This window comes from Cibotium barometz, chromosome 9, assembly GCF_041138505.1.
Source record: "Cibotium barometz isolate CiBa-2024 chromosome 9, ASM4113850v1, whole genome shotgun sequence".
Lineage (NCBI taxonomy): Eukaryota > Viridiplantae > Streptophyta > Polypodiopsida > Cyatheales > Cibotiaceae > Cibotium > Cibotium barometz.
The window spans coordinates 23,662,595-23,678,855 of NC_141054.1; the positions used below are offsets into that span (position 1 = coordinate 23,662,595).

At 41.8% G+C, this 16,261-nt stretch overlaps 1 pseudogene across 1 annotated transcript; it reads right to left on the minus strand.

Annotated features, from left to right (window-relative positions):
- Positions 1–407: 407 nt before the first annotated feature.
- On the minus strand, positions 408–3,193 carry LOC147635346 (pentatricopeptide repeat-containing protein DOT4, chloroplastic pseudogene; annotated as a pseudogene). The gene is made up of 2 exons (XR_015266638.1): positions 3,055–3,193; positions 408–2,657 (listed from the first exon to the last, which is right to left on the minus strand). The product of XR_015266638.1 is annotated as a pentatricopeptide repeat-containing protein DOT4, chloroplastic pseudogene (transcript).
- Between the last annotated feature and the right edge of the window lie 13,068 nt (positions 3,194–16,261).

Here is a 16,261-nt window from a genome sequence, read left to right on the forward strand (position 1 = left end):
AGCTAACCTCAAAGATACTAATTTTAATATGAATATTAAACCTCATAAACATAGAGGATGGGCATTTGAGCTTTTACTATAGTGAGCCATTCAATGAAAAATCTCTTATGTAACAAGAGGAGACGTGGTTGATTGTTATTCATGAATATGCTTTTGACAAGGGATATAAGTTTTCCATTGGCATGGTCCTAACTCAAAAAGAGTTTGTAATGATAATCATGGTGGCAAAGAAAAAACCCCAATGAACTTAGTACACAATATTTCATTTAGCTCTTTGGTTTTTAAAAAAAATTCATGGTGCTTTGGTTTTTTTTTTTTAAATTCATGGTGCTTTCTCGTAAAAAGTTAACACTTCTTGCAATGAAAAATGCAAAAAGATTACACCTTAATCTAGAAAATTTGTGCTAAACAAGTATCATTAATACAAGAAACACAACATTGATCCAATAAAACTTGGATGTATTTACAAGCTTCTTTGCCCTTTATAGTTATCATCAACTATGTGAAGCCAAGTATGATGTCAATAAAACAAAGGCAAATCTTTGAGTTAGATATAGTGTATATTATGAAGTGCTCTACCTAGGGGATGCCAAAAGGAACATAAGTAGTCACGCGTACTCTAGCCTAATGAGTGGATGTCTTAAGAGTTGCAGTTTAACCCAAGTTCATAAAGTATTGAGGGAGTGATGTGTTAGATTAGATGCCCATTTGCAAAGCTATAGGTAAGGCTTAGAGCCATACGAGTGGATGCTGTGTGTATGTGAGGAGTGATTGGAAGATCTAGAATTTGCAAGATTATACTTTTGTGTCTTGGTTCATTCAAGATGCAGCCATGAGCATTGTTTCAGGCTATCTTGTTGTGTTCAGCCTGATTCCGATGGCTTCCATCTCAGTTGTGTTACTCACATTTGCACCCACTATAATTCTAACTGTAATGGGCACATTGAGGTCTTATGGTGGGAACATGGATGGTACAAATGGGACGCGTTCACATATGTGGGCGTTGCTACTACCACCATAAAGATACAGAGGCACTGCTTGTGGGACTGCCTTGCAACTTAACCCATTATAGGGGGTTTGGCTGCTGACCAGCAAATTATCAGCTGCTTTCGAGCTACTGATTCCTGGCAGCCTTGGGCCCTTGATTCGTAGCTCAGGCTGCCAAGTTTTTCAAGAGCCACACTCAACTAAGCATGCATCTCTGGCAAGTGTTCTGACCGTGTGCAAGAGAGAAGCCAGTCAGCCAATTGGTTAAAGGACATCATCTCCCCTCCCCAGCTTCTGCATATATATTCGACAGTGTCACATAAGAAGCAACACTCTCTGGATCCAACTCAAACACATGCTGTGAAGCACGGTCCGCTCTTCCTAAATCGGTTTGATGTCTGCAAGCACCAAGCAATGTTGTGAATGGAAGAGTCAAAGGTTGATATGGCATGTTGACAACCAAATACTCTGCTTCATCCAACCAACCCACCCTTGTCAATAAGTCAAACATGCAGACATAATGGTCTACTGCAGGTGTGACACCGTAATCTCTACTCATGGATGTGAAGGTGTTCCATCCATCTCTGACTAAACCAGCATGGCTGCATGCAACAAGGATGCTCATAAAAGTGATCTCATCTGGCTTAGCCCTTGGCCCTTGCCGCATTTCTTCGAAAAGCCAGAGGACCTCCTTGGCAGACCCATGGTAGGCATAAGCAGAAATCATTGCATTCCAAGAAATGGTGTCCAGTTCTCGCATTTTGTCAAAGATCCTCCTTGCAAGTATAATGTTGCCGTGTTTGCTATACACACTAACCAAAGCATTCCCCAGAACAAGATCCAACTCATGCCCACTGCTTAGGATATGGACATGCACTTTCTTACTTGTAATGAGAGCTTCTAGACCAGCACAACCAGCAAGAATGCTCACATAAGTAACCTTGTCCGGGATAACCCCCTCACACTGCATCTGTTCGTAAAGTTGAAGGGCCTTCCTTGACACCCCGTGCTCGGTGACCACTGAGATCATTGTGGTCCAGGATACTATGTCCCGCTCAGGCATTTGACAAAACACCCTCTGTGCATCAATTAGGCTGCCACATTTGCCATACATGTTGACCAAAGCATTCCCTAGCAGAGCATGTGACTCTAATCCACTGTCTATAATAAGGGCATGCATCCGCATGCCTTCAACCAGCATTGTATGGCTTGTGCATGTCGCAAGGATGCTGACAAATGTGACCTTGTCAGGTATAAAACCTTCTCTTTGCATTTGCTGAAAGAGTTGGATTGCCTCTACTCCTTGCCCATGCTCAATGTAGAGTGTAATCAACGTGGTCCATGACACTGTGTTTCTGTCAGACAATGAATTAAACATCCTTTTGGCATCTTGTAGAGCCCCACACTTTCCATACATGTTGAGAAGCGCAGTACTCACTGCAACATCTAGAACAAAATCTCCTTTCATGATGTGCACATGCATCTGCTTGCCTATAGGCAGGGTTTTAACCAAGGCACATGCGGCAAGAACATTGACATAAGTTACCCTGTCCGGGAGAGTTCCTTGGCATTGCATTTGGCTGAAAAAGTAAAGAGCCACTTCACCTTGCCGCTGTTGGGCATTCATTGAGATCATGGCAGTCCACGCCACCACATTTCGCTCCGGCATCCTGTCAAACACCTTCCAGGCATCATTGGGGCGACAACACTTGCCGTACATAGTTAAGAGAGCAGTTGCCACAATCACGTTGGAGTCAAATCCCCTCTCTATGATGCGGGTATGCATGTGTGTGCCATGAACAAGGGCGGCGAGGCTACCGCATACAGAAAGCAAGCAGACATATGTGACCTCATTTGAGATGACTCCTTCTTGCAGCATGATGTCAAAAAGTTGTAAAACCTCATGATTCTTGCCTTCTCGGGCATGTGCATGGAGGGTAAAGTTCCAAGAGAGCAGATTCCTACGGGTTGTTTTGGAAAACAATATAAGGGCATCCTGGGAAGCGCCACATGAATTGTAGAACTGAATGAGGAGGGTTGCTAGAGAAGGGTTTTGTTCAAGGTTACCTTTGATTATGTGGTGATGGGCAAGCCTGCCATCAGGGAGGGCCTTTAGGTTGAGGTACGATCGCAGGACAGAAGCATATGCTTCTACACTGCCACTGATTTGGGGTTCAGTGGAGATCGCCAAGTGCCTAGTTGCTACCCTGCTAAGACGTAAAGGCATGCGTAACTTTTGCTCATGCTTCGGTTCATCCCGTGTAGTTACTCAACCATCAGAAAACAGTGCACGTGTTCAATAAACTACGCACACGTGTGTGCCCACATATATATGCTAGTATGGTGTCCATGTTGCCCGTCCATCTTGCTAAAAAGTTGTGTATTATCATGGGGAATTTCAACATGGTTGGGAAACACACGGACACAGATGTGGGGAGAGCACTCTGTTGATGGGCCAAGAAAAGAGAAGGTGGGAAGACCTGAGAGGAAGGATGGGATTGAGAGATGGATGGGAAATGGGGGATTGGGGAATAGACCACCCTGGACATACTTACTTCAGTATTTTGGATCATCTTCTAGATTAGATAGAGTGTTTTTTAATCAGCACAAGCAGCTTGGGTTCATCATACCCTAAAGTTCTCAATTGATTCTAGTACAGCTCTTTTTGACCATTTACCTCTTAGCTGGGGTTGGCATGTTATGGAATGGGAGGAGGTTGAGCTGAATAGATTTCCAACTAGGAAGTTAAGAGTAAATAATCTGCTGCTCAAGGATGAGCTTTTTAAGACGCAAACTAAAGAGGCCATAGAAAGACTGAAAAGGAGAGCATCCCAGGGATCTTGGAGACTTTTTGCTAATGAGATGCAAGGGATAATTAGGGGGTTGGTAAACTGAGGGCTAAGGAAATGAGACAGGAAAGAGGGAGATGGAGTGAACTCCTAAATCATCTCCAAAAAAAAAAGACAAAACTGGGAAGTTATCTGAAGATGAGATTACTTGGTATCTTAAATGCCAAGAAAGTTTAAAGAGTGAAGATGAGAACTGCTCTAGGAGAATAGATAGCATAACAAATGGAAAATGTTCAATAGCAAGAGGAAGCCTGATAGGTATTTATTTAAACTGACTTGGGTTAAGGGTTGTAAAGAGGTGATAGGGAGAGTGTTGGATGAGGATGGGCAAGAGCTTGAGGGTATAGGCGTGATTTTTGCTGAGAAATGGGTGAAATTTCTAGGATCTACTCTTAGCCTAAAAGAGGATTCATCAGCCAAAAGGTATCAAGCAGAGAACAAATTGCTTGAATTAGTCAGCAATAGAATAGATCCTGATAAGGCTAAATGGTTAGAGAGGGATGAATGTTGGGATGCTCTTTACAAACTAGGAAAGGAAAAATCACTTGGGTGGGATGGTTTGTCTGTAGAATTCTTTATAGCTTTTTGGCCTTCTTTAAAGGATTTAGTTGGGAAAATCTATAGAGAGGCTTTCAGGTCAGGTCACTTGGACAAGGATCTAAAAGAGGGGCTGGTGAAGCTCATTCCTAAGCAAGCTGCTTGTGAGAGGTTCAATCACTAGATGCCCATCACATTGCTGACTGTGATTTACAAAGTTATGGCGAAAGTCATTGCTATTAGGATTACTCATGTTCTTCAAGATGTTATCTCCAAGAGACAATATGGCTTTATTAAGGGCAGATCTATATATGATAAAATCTATGCTGCAATGGTGGGCAGAGACCTAGCCTTGATAACAAATCAAAAATGTATTCCTATACAGCTGGATCTAGAAAAAGCTTGATAACAAATCAAAAATGTATTCCTGTACAGCTGGATCTAGAAAAAGCTTATGATAGAATAAATTGGTCTTTTGTGGCAAGGGTAATGGAACAACTGGGTTTTGGTATGAGGATGGCCACCTGCATATATACCCTCACATTTGGAGGACATTCTAAACTATTGCTGAATGGCAGAGTCATTGGGAAATTTGATGTGAACAGGTCAGTTAGACAGGGTTGCCCCCTTGCTCCTTTATTATTTGCTATTGCTTCTCATCCCCTGATTGTAGCATTGGAATATGCTTTTGCTGAACGGAAAGTAACTGGATTGAAGTTGGGCAATGAGGAGCAGTTGGTAATACAATGCTTTGCTGATGATTCTCTCCTTTTCTTGAAAGCTGGCAATGATAATGTGAGAATGGATTTAGGTATTATTCAGGATTTTGTTGATGCCTCAGGGTCTAAATGTAACATACATAAGTCTAAAATTATAAGTCTCTATGAGGACAATGATTTTGATCTTGAGAGATGGGGTTGTGAGGTCATCAAAAGAAGGCAGATAGTCAGACACTTAGGGGTCCCTTTTGGGGTGGATGTGACTAATAAACAACTTAGTGATTGGGCCCTAGATAGGTTTCATCTGAAGTTAAAGAAGTGGGAAGGCATCAGAGTCCCATTCCATGATAGAGTGTCCATATGCAACACAGTGCTGAATGCTTACATTATGTTTCTATGCCGCCCTGTGTTAGACTTTGGGAAAGGTCATTGGCAGAAAATTATAAAGCCAATAAGAGAATTCTTATGAAGGAATGGCAGTTCTAATAAGAAGGCCTTAGCTTGGGTAGCATGGGATAGATTGACCCTGCCCAAGGAAAAGGGAGGCATTGGTATCCTACATCTCCCCTCTCCACAATGGCTAGGATGGCACTACTGCTTTCCTAAGTGTCTTCAACAGGAGGAGGTCTGGACAAAGATGTTGAAGGAAGTGGTTGAAGGTTCTTATGTCTATTTTGAAGGCAGATGGAAAGATAAGATATTCTCTTATGCCCCCCTTAAGATTACATGCTCCTCTCTTGCAAGAATGTTGTGTAGCAATTGGAAAGAGACTTTGGGGCTGATGCTATGGGAGGGATGTTCTAGAGCCTCAAGAAACTCTTTGCTATGCCTAGGAGTTTAGTGGTCACATAAATTTAACCCTCCTTTAGCTCTTCAGGATCCTAAAACTAGTAAAAATTTAAACAATAAAGGCCTCAAGAAACTATCTGACTATTGGGATAGGGCTTTGGTGGGGTGGAAGGGTCTTGAAGAGCTTGATGAGGAGCTCAGCCTGAACTTTAGGGAGGGACAACTAGTCAGATTTATGCTGGAAGAGGTGCAAAGAGGATGGTTTTGATGAATCCTGTTGGGTGAAAGATTGGGTTTGGCACAATGGGGTTCAGCTGGATAGAGGAACCACTAAAGACTTGTATAGGGAATTAAGAAGAACTGAGGAGAATGTCGTTTACTGTAATAGGATTTGGAGGACAAGTTGGGGTTCTAATAGTTGGAGAAAAATATTGAAGATAATTTGGGAATTGGATATTCCTACTAAGTTTCAAGTCTTTCTTTGGAGAGTATGTATGGGAGCTCTTCCTCTAGGGATTAAATTGGTGCAAAGAAACTTTACTAATGGGTGTTGTCCCAGGTGTAAAATTGCTCTTGAAGATGGGAAACATGCTTTTTGGGATTTCCCAGCTATCAGAAGCACTTGGTCCAGAATTGGCAGATGGGTATATAGTTGTACAGGGATGCATGGACAATGGGAGGACTGACTGCTTGGTAAATGGGCAACCAGTGAGTAGTATGTTGATTCTATTTTTAACATAATTAGATTTTGTTGTCTTTGAGAAATATGGAATACCAGAAACTGTATTATATTTTGAAAATCATTTGATAGAGGGTTGGATGTTATAGGATTGATGTACAAATGTGTTCATAGGTGCTGGTCTATACATTTGGTTAATAAACTGAATAAAGATGAGATGGTGCAGATGATTGAGGCACTGCAGGCATCCATATCTTGCCTCTCTTTATGGAAGGGGAAAGATTCAAGCATACTAGGCTGAGCCTAATTAATTGTTGTTTTTTGTATTCAAGTATTAATAGAGCTAAAGCCAAGGGTAAGACCTGTAAAGTTTGGTCCAAGGACTAAAAGATGGTACAAAAAAATCAAGCAGGTGGACTATACTTTTGTGGCCTTTATTGAGAACCCAGTTGGTACCAAACCAGTTGTCAAATTGTGGTCCAAAAAGGGGGATGTATTGGAGCAACAGTCACCTAAAGGATGCACATATGAGGTCTTGATTGAAGCCTGTATCCAACTGAGATATCAAATATCATGGGAAAAATCCTCTTTTGTATTGGAGCAACCGTCACCTAAAGGATGCACATATGAGGTCTTGATTGAAGCTTGTATCCAGCTGAGATATCAAATATCATGGGAAAAATCCTCTTTTGTATTTGAAGATGAGAGATGGACTTTGATTTGTAACTTGTTAAATGGGGTCTGAAGGATGTTAAATCAGGATAAAGATGTAAATGCAACTTTTTGGTATATATATATATATATTGGTCCCCAAAAAAAAAGTTGTGTAAGCCCCAATTCAAACCTTTCCACTTAACAAGTGAGTAAGATGTGCTCTCACCCCTTTACCAGAGAAAAGGCTTTCCAAGAATTGATTCACACAAAAAGTGGATGAGCTCACGTGGCCACTAACTCATGGAAGGATTAGCTTTTGCCCTGGAAACGACCACCCAAGTCAGAAAGCCTGACAAAAAGTTGGCATTTGCAAGATTTCAACCCACACAAAGCCCACTAAACCTTGAAGACTTTCGAGCTAGGCTAGCATCATCCATTGAGGGTGTTGTGTACTCAACAAAAATATTATGGGTTATGAACATGCATCAAACAACTCTTATTGTCCACCTTGGAAACCTCCTTCCATGTGGAATTGTTTATGTCAAGAGATTATGAACCAAGGCCAAGTTGCTCTCACATGTTGCCTTATGGCCTTGGCAACTTTTGCACACATAGAATGATAGAAATAAATCTTGGGCTATCTCACATGATGATATCTTTACACAAACTCCCTCATATATAGCTCTTATAAATCTAACAATTCTGGCATAACATAATATATTACCTTCAGATTTTACTAAATGCCAAACTAAAGTTCCATAGTCACTTACCATGATGAAACCCTAGTAGGGCATAATGTCTCAAGGTGACCTACACCCTTTGATCACCATGGCATCATTCATTTAAAAATAAATAAAAACTTAATACTTAAGATATCAAATACTTTTTATGGCATTTTATTTTCTCCCCCCTTTTTCCCAACAACTAGTACTTGGCCTAAGAGCCTCATTGATATATTGTGGGAGGATCCAAGACTACCATCACTTATTAACAAGAAATGATAAGATGCAAAGATCAATACTTGTATTTGCAAAGGACCAATAGGACCAATCTTTCACTTACCAACATGAAGCCAAATAAAGAGATGCAAAGATGAGTACTCGTATTTACAAAGGAACAATGATTCAATTTTAAATGATGAGATGCAAAGATCGATATTTACAAAGGACTAATCTTTCACTTTCACAACCACCAACTTAAAGCATATGTTTTTGAACCTTAGTTTGTGCGATGTGTAAAATATGGACCCGTAATCTAGCATGAATGAAATTCAAAGATCGATATATTCGGATTTGCAAAGATCGGTATTCATATTTGTAAAAATCAGTACTCATATTTAAATCATGAGATATAAAGATCAATATTCGTATTTTCAAAGTACTAATCTTTCACTCTCACAACTAAATTAAAGCATCTGTTTTTGAACCTTAGTTTGTGCCATGTGTAAAATATGGACCCATAATGTAGCAGGAATGAAATTCATCTCGTTCTGAGTTTGGTGTGGAGGGTGGGGAGGTTCGAGGGGATGGTCATGGGCACCAGTTGGGGTGGGTGGCGGTGGTTAAGAGGGGGAGCCTATGTGCTCATGGGAGCGAGGATTGTGAGAAGGGTGCTAGGGGCGAGGTTACACAGCAGGTGGGTCTCCACAGGTGGGGGGATCATTGCCGTCATTGCATCGGCATCAGTGTCATCTCCACCATGGCTACAATAGGTCTTTTGGAAAAGAATAAGGCTTTGGCCTATCGAGCCTCTTTGATGGTGAATTCTTGGAGGAAAGAAACTTGGGAGTCATCAAATTGGATTATGGTGGTGGTTGCTATAACTTTTAGTTGATGGTTTATCCTACTGTATAGCACAAGGAGGCCTTATAGGGAGTATCATTTGATTTCATGGCAAAGAAGGTCTTTTTAGTCCATGTAAATATATGTCCATCCTTGTTGTTCCAAGTAGGCTAGGGCAATAACTGACTTGGATGAAGAATATTGGTATGGATAGAGGCCAGGGGGTACTATGACCTCGATGGAGGTGTCGGTAGCCTGTGGCTTGTCCGTACTCCAAAAGATGAGCCCAAGTGGAGAGGTTGGTGGGGTGAGAGGAGGATGGGGAGGGTGAAGAGGATTGTGGGGTTGTCGAAAGAGATTTGGCTCTGATGAGGTGATGAGGTGATGAGGTGATGAGGTGATGCGGTGATAGGCTCATCTAGAAAGATATTGTGTTGGATAAGGTTTAGCTGGAGGGCTTAAAATTTGATCTTGAGGATGTGGGTGGGGTTTTGGGGTAGATAGGAGAGGGTAGGTAGCTCAGTGTGGCAGCATCCACCAAGGCCCTTGTGTTCTATTCCGATGGATGCCTGCCTCGGAGCTGTTGGCTGAGCTTGACTAGTGTCTTCCTCACTTGTTTGTTGCAACTGTGCATCCTTTTACGCCATTATTTTCTCCATGACATGTTTCTAGGCCTTGAAGGATGTGTGGATCCTGGTCACAGCCGTGTTTGGCAATTTGGACAATGCAACGCATCTCTTGTGCTTCTCGCACGAGCGAGGGAGCAATCTTGTCATGGGCTGACTTGGCTTCTTCCTGGGCTATGTGGAGCTGCACGTGTAGATGATTGACAGCATGCAGGGCCTCGAGGCTTCACTCCCAGTCCACATGTGAGGATTGCATTTAGGCATTTGGCATGTAGAGCGGCCTAGAGGTCCTACTAACTTTGGATAAGATCTACCCTGGCAAGGACCATGGCCGAATCCTACAAGGTGGTGACCTTCTTGTGTTGGTGTTGCATATAATCCGTCATGGAAGTAAGGAGCTCCCTGGCTAGGTTGGAGAAGCCTATCGTAAAATATATGAGAGCACCCTAGGAGGAGTGGATACCTTTGAAAAAGGCCTACTGGGAGCGAAAACACCCATCTTGCACCCGACAGAATGTATCCATGGTATGTCATTGTTGAGATGCAGAGGGTGAGGCAAAGGGGCCTTTGTCGAGGCAAGCTAGCGAGGGTGAGTGGAGGGGTTGGCCACTTGGGGTGCTCGGTGAAGAGTGGAGTAGGGTCTCCTCCAGGAACTGCGAGGTTTTGTGAAGCTCCTCCTCTTTGGTATCCTTACATTATGCCTCTTCGTGTTGAGTATTGAAGTGTTGGTGTTTGGATGGGAGACGGGTAGGGGAAGGTTGGGCTTCAAGGATGGGGTGAGGAATAGGGGTGTCTCCCTATAAATGGCGGACGGGCTTGAGCAACTCTTCCCAACTTGCGCGGCATGATATAACTTTGGTGAGTAGGGAGGAAGCTGCCAACTTGCCTTATGGGTCAAGCATATGGCATGGAGCTTCTATTGTGTAGGTACTCTTCCCAATTGATGATCACACGCTGATGGACTCGAGTGAGGGTGGAGAGGCTGCATAGTTGAAGCAATTTTCCCAACGTGTGGTGAGGAGGAAGGAGAGGGCTAACGCTAGCATCACCAATTCTTGGTAGGTAGTGTTATGTCATCCCATGACATCCTTGGTCATGGGGCCCTAGAAAGTGTTGTGTACATGCCGCATGACATGGCTATGGCACACATAGGATTGCTTGATTTTGGGGAGTTGGAGTGCATCTCTGACCAAATCTAGATTGAGGTGTATTGTGAGGGGAGCTCCTTTTGAGTCTATACATGTGGCTACAATCGTGCATTGGTGGAGCAAACGACAGTGGTTTTTTCAAATGAACAATGAGCTAGAGTGAACGGGTGTGGATACAGGATACGGAATGACCATGGCTTGAACGGTTGTGACTTGATGGAGTGAACGACCATTCATCCACCTTCAGAGTTGTTTTTTAAAGAGAGCACCTTGATTACATGTTTTGTACCCCTTGACTTATGTGGTCAACACTCCATTGCGAGTTTTGTACTACAGACTCCTTGCCCAACTTGCAATGGCTAAAAGTCGGGTCCAAGTGGGTTTGGGCAAGGTTGGCAACTCTTCTTCAAGCCATGTTTCTACTTAGTAGGGGGCTGCTTGATAGTTACGGGTTGGGGGGATGGGAGATTTAGTAGGGGTGAATGTTCGGAGTCACATGATAAGGTAGGTTGGGTGGCCGAGGTGAAGCGAATATCACTGAGGAACACAGTTGTTGTAGAGCAAACGTATCCTTGGTTCCCTCCTCTACTTTCTCTTTGCCCTTATCTGACAGAGTTTTAGTGGTGACATGTAGACCCATCTTTGCCATTGGAAGTGTTGGGGTGCAATGGGCGTGTGGGGCTAGATGTTGTGTGTTGGTAGCTTGGGTATCCATACCTTTCTATTGCCTTTATAGAACTTATGGGGTATCAAGAGGCACTTAGGTACCCATCTTTGTGTGGGTGTGGCTTAAGGAGGAGGTGGGATTTTCCAATGCCTTTGCTTTGGTGGTGGCCTCCTTCGGATGTTCTCTCTGGCGGCCTTGTGGGTTTGTGGTTGCACCGGCGGAGGCCCTCGGGAGAGCTTGGTAGTGTATCTGTGTGGAAAATCCTTAGGTGTCGTCGAGGTTGGAAAGGTAAGTTGGGATCTCTTGGGAATCCATAGGGAAGTTGCACCCTCATAGTAACCTTGTGCAAGACGAGGACCTCCTTCAATACCCACCGGTGAGTGTTGGTGGGTCGGGGAGATACCTTTGGTTCTAGGGTTCATGTGGAAATGGTTTGGGGTGGGACCTAGCAATTAGTTGAGTTAGCAATGTTAGCACAAACGTCATTAGCATGGCTTGGCAGGTTGTGGAGTTTGTCTCACTGAATGAGACTTTATTGGAGACGGGATCTTGGTAAAGGAGTGGCCTCTTTTTTGGTGGTACGGTTCTATCTTTTTGAGTGATCATGGGAGGTGGGAATGGTGAAGAGGATGATTTTCCTTGTGGGGGCGGTGGGATTCGTGGCTTCGGCTCTTCATATGTCATGAGAACTATAACTTGCCCGAAGGCAAGTTGTAGTGTTGTTGTCCTTGCTTCCCAATCAATGTGACACCTATTGTGACCCATCCATACTGTTTTAAGGAGGACTTCTTATTGCAATTTCCTTGTAGGCATGACATAGAACTTTCCTTATAGGGGGTTATTCCCAATGTGAAATAGAATTGTAACAACCCGTAGGTAATGACAACCTCAAAATTTGGTACAAATTTGGCCAATTTATTGTGATGCACTTCATCAACAAATAAAACTTCGATCATAAAATTTTGGCAATATTGCCTTTGTAATGGGCTTATTGTCATATTCCTTTATAATGTAAATGACAGCGTAAAAATAGCAGGTTCGCAATTCCTAAATGCTGGTCATGGGAAAGCATCCTATTTGCTAGCCAAAAAGATAGGAATTTTCTTTCCTTTTATTAGGCACCTAGAATAAAGATCTCTGGAGAAAAAATATAAAGCAATGTAATAACCTTAGTCATATGAATAAAATCAAGGTGGTTACTTTTGGAGGTTCATGGGGGAAAAGAAGTTAGGAGTGCACGACTCTTCCTTCTTGAAAAAAGAAGTTGGGGTTCTTGCATCTTATCTTCCTCTCCTTCCCTCTTTGAAAAGCATGCTTGTCTTCTTGCAAATCGTTGTGTCGATTTGCTTCAACTTTCATGGCTATTACACTTCTTATGTGCCCTCCCTTGGGTGATTTTGGATAGGTTACTCAATTTTTTGTGTCCTTCCATTGGCCTACATTTTGGTGCGCTCGTTGTTTCTTCGAATGAAAACCTCTAAATTTGGTACAAATTTGGCTAATTTATTATGATACTTCATCGACAAATAAAAATTTTGATCATAAAATTTTGGCAATATTACCTTTGTAATGGGCTTATTGTCATATTCCTTTGTAATGTAAATGACAACATAAAATCAGCGGGGGTCCGTAATTCCTAAATGCCAGTCATAGAAAAACATCCTCTTTACTAGCCAAAAAGATAGGAATTTTCTTTTCTTTTATTAGTCACCGAGAATAAAGATATCTTGAGCAAAAATATAAAGCAATGTAACTACCTTAGTCATATGAATAAAATCAAGGTGGTTTCTTTTGGAGGTTCTTGGGGAAAATAACTAACATAGTGCACGACTCTTCCTTATTAAAAAAAAAAGTTAGGGTTCTTGCATCTTATCTTCCTCTCCTTCCCTGTTTGAAAAGCATTCTTGTCTTCTTGCAAATCATTGTGTGTCAATTTGCTACAACTTTCATGCACTTCTTACATGCCCTCCCTTGGGTGACTTTGGATAGGTTACTCAATTTTTTGCATCCTTCTGTTGGCCTACATTTTGGTGTGTTCACCAAGAGGGAGGTAGCCATGGTTGGTGCTATAGCAATGGAGGAACAAGGGGGAGAAGATGATGAACCACCCGATTGTTGAAGCAACGTGCATGTGTGGAAGGTCTTGGTGGTAGCCTCTTTCTTGCTGAAGATTTCAAGGTTCTTGTGTGTGGTATGGTTAACAAGATTAGCTTAGACTTTCAGATCTTGATGTGCAGGAGGTCACAGGTTTTTTTGGGGGGGCTTAATCTTCTTTTTTTGTGGTGGGCATAGAGGGATAAAAAGGCTTGTTGGCATCTCCATGGTAGATTGCACATCAAGGGGAGGCTAATGAAGAATTTAATCAAGATTTAGAAGAGAAAATACAGGAGGATATCGCCAACAACAAAATATTGGAAGAAAGAGATCATAGAATACATGAATTGGAGCAACACCTAGATGAATGGGAGTAGCAATGATAGCAACACCAAGGAGATAAGGAGGGAAACGAAACTGCTAGGGGAGAAGGAAAGAACCAAAATCGGTTTGTTGCTATCATCCCACACCATGCACACACTTGGCATAAAGAGGAGAGGCGATCAAAGAAAATGAAGGCGAAGAAGACTCATTTAGATCCATCGCCATTGTAATGTTTTTCTATGTCATTGTTTCTTCAACATGGTGGGGTCTACACAAGTTACTGCAACACTAACAACCATGTGGTTGTTTTTTTTAGCAATAAAGATAATATTTTTAACATTATATTCTAGATAACTCCAATTCACCTACACTTCAACTAGCAAGAGGAGGTTCACCAGTTCTTTTCACAAACAATAGAATTTCACTAGCTCAAGAGACCCTGCCATTAGTTCTAGTCATCAACAAATAAAATATTCCTTTCTTTTGGGTAGCATAGGAAAAGTGGGTGGAGCTCTTTATCCTTTGTGAGGGAGGAGTTTCATTTTTTAAATCTTTAGTTGGGTTTATTTACAAGCTTAAATGGTGGAGATTGCTTTCCATTCATGGTGAGAAGTGAGAGTTTTCATGTTCATTGGGGAGATTGGTTTTTCATTACCAATGTGAAGTTAGCTTAGGATTGAATAAAAGAAATTGTGGGTTGTGAGATTGTGAGTTGGGGAATGTGTGAGAAGAAGCTGGTGAGTAGGTGAGAAGGAGAATTCACATTGGTCTTGGAAATCTCAATCTTTTCCCTTATTCGTCGTGAGGATGCTTCACAATTGTTGGTGAGAAATGACAACCTCTAAATTTGGTACAAATTTGGTCGATTTATTATGATACTGAATCAACAAATAAAATTTTTGATCATAAAATTTTGGCAATATTCCCTTTGTAGTGGGCATATTTTCATATTCCTTTGCAAGTAAATGATAGCATAAAACTAGTGAGTCCACAATTCCTAAATTTTGGTCATAGAAAAACATCCTCTTTGCCAAAAAGGTAGGAGTTTGCTTTCTTTTTATTAGACACCTAGAATAAAGATATCTTGAGCAAAAATATAAAGCAATGTAATAACCTTAATCATATGAATAAAATCAAGGTGGTTGCTTTTGGAGGTTCATGGGGAAAAGAAGTTAGGAGTGCATAACTCTTCCTTCTTGAAAAAAAGAAGTTGGGGTTCTTGCATCTTATCTTCCTCTCCTTCCCTCTTTGAAAAGCACTCTTGTCTTCTTGCAAATCATTTTGTCAATTTGGTGCAACTTTCATGGCAATTACACTTCTTATGTGCCCTCCCTTGGGTGAGTTTAGAGAGGTTACTCAAATTTTTGTGTCCTTTCATTGGCCTAAAGGCATTTAACACAATTTAAAGCAACGGTAGTGATAGTGGCCGGTGTGTGGAGTAAAGTTGGTTGACCGCCAAGAGAGTCCCCATGTGTCATAGGACATTAAGTTGGTTGACCGCCAAGAGAGTCCCCATGTGTCATAGGACATTAAGTTGTAATTAGCACCTATGTCTACTAGTGCCAGCTTTTGGGTCAATCTTGTCGGTGTGGTCATTCCTAACTATAAAAAGGCAAGTTTGACTTCCCAGTCCTCCTCTTCTAGTTCCACTACCTAAGCCATGTTCATAGAGATTTGCTTTCCTCTAAGATTTTCTTGGCTTTCTTTTGTGCTACCTTTTTCATTTCATTCCATTTTTTATTTTTCCTCTTTTTGAGGTGAATTGCCTTCAAGGGGTTTTGCGTGAGCAGTCCATATTAGCATCACAATTTGCTACCAGTAAAATAACCTGCCATTTTGATGCCATCGAGTGTTTTGATGTGTACAATGCCCTGTGGGGTTATTTCGATCACTAGAGAGGATCCTAGTCCTCAAGATTATTTTTGTGGTTTTTTGTACTATAAAGAAGGAACTTGTCCCCCTCATTCATCTCTTTATCCTTGAGTTGGTCATCAAACCATTGCTTGTGCCTTAGTTATTTCATAATCATACCATACATAGCACTTAGACGCATTTCTTCGAGTTTCTCTAGCTCAAAGGGTCGATCACTCAGAATATTACTAGTGAGCCTTTTATGTACCATGACCCCCTTAAGCTTGGCATCAAGAATTCCATAGGCATGACTGCTTCAGTTCCATTTGCTAAGCTAAAGGGTGTGGTATTAATGGCCACTTTGCATGCCATTCACTAAGCCCAAAGTGTAGCCAGCAACTTCTATTCCTAGTCGTTGTGACTCGCCTCTATAGTCTTAGTTAAGATGGCACATAGAGGTTTTTAAGTGCTTTCTTCTTGGCTATTAGCTTGGGGGTAATAAGGAGAAGATTTATGATGTATGACCAAGAATTCTTTGTAGTAAGAATCGTATTAC